Source organism: Lutra lutra, chromosome 1 (assembly GCF_902655055.1).
Source record: "Lutra lutra chromosome 1, mLutLut1.2, whole genome shotgun sequence".
NCBI classification, from domain to species: domain Eukaryota; kingdom Metazoa; phylum Chordata; class Mammalia; order Carnivora; family Mustelidae; genus Lutra; species Lutra lutra.
In genome coordinates this window covers 60,528,034-60,531,758 of record NC_062278.1, presented here as the reverse complement: position 1 = coordinate 60,531,758, position 3,725 = coordinate 60,528,034, and positions in this window count along the sequence as shown.

Here is a 3,725-nt window from a genome sequence, read left to right as displayed (position 1 = left end):
ACAAAACAGTTCTCTCACATCATCTTCAAATAGGAACAGTTTTCCTTTTTTCTTTCTCATCTGTGTTCCCTTTATTTAGTTTTCTTGCCTTATTGCACTGGCTAGAACTTTCAACACTGTTGAATAAGAATTGTGAGACTAGGCATCCTTCCCTCGTTCACTCTTTTAGGTGGGAAACATTCAGTCTTCCATAATTATTTATAGTGCGAGCTGTAGGCTTTTATAGATGCTCTTTATCAAAATGGAAAACTTTCCCATATTGCTATTTTTTAGAGTTTTTATCACAAAGTTGTGTTATGCCAATAGATATGTTGAAGTTCTATCCCCAATGTGACTGTATTAGGAAGTAGGGTCTTTAATGAAGTCATAAAGATGGGGCCCTAACCTAATGTACCTGTTATTCTTTATTTTTTAAAATATTTTATTTATTTGTTTGAGAGAGAGAGTAAGAGAGAGAGCATGAGTGGGGGGAAGGGGCAGAGAGAGAGGGATAAGCAAGGATAAGCAGAATCCCCGCTGAGCAGGGAGCCTGATGTGAGGTTCTATCCCAGGACCCTGGGATCATAACCTGAACTGAAGACAGTTGCTTAACTGTCCCTGTAACTGTTATTCTTAAAGGAATAAACTGTTATTCTTAAAGGAAGAAGAAAAGAGGTGAGAGGTATCTCTCACACATACACAGAAGAAAGCCATCTGAAAACATGACGTAGAAGGCAGATTTCTTTCAGCCAGGAAGAGATGCCCCAATCAGATCCTTGCTGGTTCTTTGATCTTGGACATCTATCCTCCAGAGTACTGAGATAATAAATTCCTCTGAAGTCACTAAGGTTGTGATATTTTGCCTAGCAGCCCTACCAGACAAAGACAATTTGTTGTTGAATATTGTCAAATTCTTCTAAATGCTCTTTAGTTACCTGTACTAAAACCAAACCAAACCAAACAAAAATCCAAACAAAACAAAACCAAAACCAAAACAAAAACAAAAAATGTAAGGAAACTAAAAGAGAATGGGATTTTCTTTCTTCCTTCCTCCCCCTCTTCCTCTTTCTTCTTCTTCTGAATTTTTTTTCTATGTTTCCTACCAAAATCATGTATCAACTCGTTTAAGTTCTACTACAAAACTTGTGTAAATAATTTCAGGATAATTCAAAATTTATGTATGTTTTTATGACTGTGTTATAAACTGTATCTCTACTATTTAAAATTGTATGTTATGTATGTTATGCATACATAAAATTGTACATAAAATATGTACATAAAAATATGTATACATAAAATTGTATGTCAAAATAATTTTTTGGCAATAGTTTCTAGTTCTGAGAAAAGATTAAACATATTTGTTTCTTTAAGAAATAATTTTATCAGAAAACTTTAGAGCATTGTATTGACCATAAAAACAATTAATGCTCTAGAATGATGGTGTCCAATATGTTAGTTGGCAGCCACAAATGCCGTTGACCACTTGAATTGTGGCTAATCTGAGCTGAGATGTAAGATATGGCAAATTATCTTGGGGGATGGTGAGTATGTGTGTAACTGGCTCTCTGCAATGGTAGGAATGAAAATGGCACTATTAGCTTGGAAGTGTATTAGTTTTCTAGGGTTGCCTTAACAAAGTACCACAAACTAAGTGGCTGAAGCAACAAAAAATTCTGTGTCACAGTTCTGAGGGCTAGAAGTCCAAGATCATGGCATTAGCAGGGTTGGTTCTTTCTAAGAAGTATTTGATGCAGTTTTTTTTTAATGCTATTTTTATTTGGTTTGAGCCCCTAGTTAGAGGTCTGTCAGTTCTTCTTTTTGAACACTTGATTAAGTCCACCTCTCAACCACTTCCTTATTAGAGCTCCCATTCTGGGACACCGGGCACTTGCCCTGATTGCCAGGACCAACACCAGACAACTAGGGACCATACTTGTGCCCTGATCCCATGAAATTACTCAAACTGACCAATGCATGGGAACTCAGGGAATCTAGTGAACTCTGCTCTACTGCCATACATAAGCTTCTCTCTACAGTTCTCACTGATACTCTGAGCCCAGTTTATTTTCTGTATGGCTCTGTATGGCAGCCTTATTTCATTTGGAATTGTCACAGAGTCTGCCTTTCATTTATTCCAAGTGTCATTTGTTGAGTCCCACCATCAAAAAACAAACAAAAACAACAAAAGAACAAAACTTTCAATCTTTTATAAAACATTTGGCACTGTGAGCAAGAAAGCATCGCTAAGACTCCTTACTCTTGCATAGCTTCTTGGGGTCTGTTCTTGGCTTACTAATTTACTCCAAACCACCAGGAGAAGAGCTTGAGAAGGAACTGTTGCCTGTTGGTAAGTGGGAGCTTTAACCCTGCAGCTTGCTGCTGTGTCTGCTGGTGGTTTCCATGTCTCTCCTTACCCAGATTTTCTTGGTTTTGGAAGGTTAATAAAAAACGAACAATAGTCCTCAATGGCTAAACTCCACTGGCTTAGTTACTAGCCCAGGTGGCAGTCACCTTGGAGCAGTGGGAGTGATAGGCCAGCTGAGCCACACTTTCCAGGGTCCACCCTTAAGTTGTGTTTTCAGTCTACAGTAAGTAGACTGAATATTTGTGTCCCCCTCATCCAAATTTATATATTGAAACCAGTTTTTCTAAAAGGCAGTATTTGGAGTTGTAGTCTTTTGGAGCTGATTAGATCATAACAGCAGAGCCTTCATGAAAGGGATGAATGCCCTTATAAAGGAAATCCTAGAGAGTTAGCTCTTCCCTTCTACCATGTGAGGATACAATGTAAATATGTTCCTTGCTTTTCTCTTACCTTCTGGTGGTTTGCTGGAAATCTTTGGAGTTCACTGGGTTGCACAGGGTCTGCCTTGATCTCTCTCTTTATCTTTATATGGCATTCTCCCTTTGCATGTATCTGTGTCCAATTTCCCTGTTTTTATAATGATACCAATCATTGGATTAGGGCCCACCTGACTCTAGAGTGGCCTTATGGTGACTAATTACATCTGCAATGACCCTGTTCAAAACAAGGTCACATTCTGGGGTACTGAGAGTTAGAATTTCAACATATGAATTTTGAGAGGACAAAAGTCAACTCATTACGGGAAGTATTTATTAAAGCCACACATTACTCCTATCATGTGATTCTCTGATTTTATTCCTGGTATACATGCAAGAAACAAATTCATAAGTAGATTAAAAGATATGTACAAAACAGGAATGTTCATAGAAGATTTATTTGTGTTAGTCTTAAAATAGAAAATCCAAGTACACAGCAAAATGGCTGAAAAAATTATGGCATGATCAGATTAGAAAACCACTACACAGTATTACAAAAATGAACTATGTAAATAATTTCATTTATATGGAATTAAAAAACTGGCAAAATGGTGATAGATGTTAGAGTAGTATTTCTCTCTGGAGAAGGGCTATTGACAGAGAAATAGCGTGAAGGAAATTTCTTGAATAGTGGAAATGGTCTTACCTTGGTTTTGGAAGTCATTATCTGAGTTCATTCATATATAAAAACTCATCAATCTGTACACTAAATATTTTTGCATTTTACCATATGTAATTTATGCATCTTAAAATGCTGCTTTCTAAGTAAATTGCTATATGATTTATTGCATCACTTCAGTACTGTGGGAGAAACAACGATCTTAAGTATTGGCTTTTTTGCTTCATTGCTTCATTGCTCAACAAAACTCAGTGACATTTCCTGTCCTTGGCTACTTGGTGGCTAA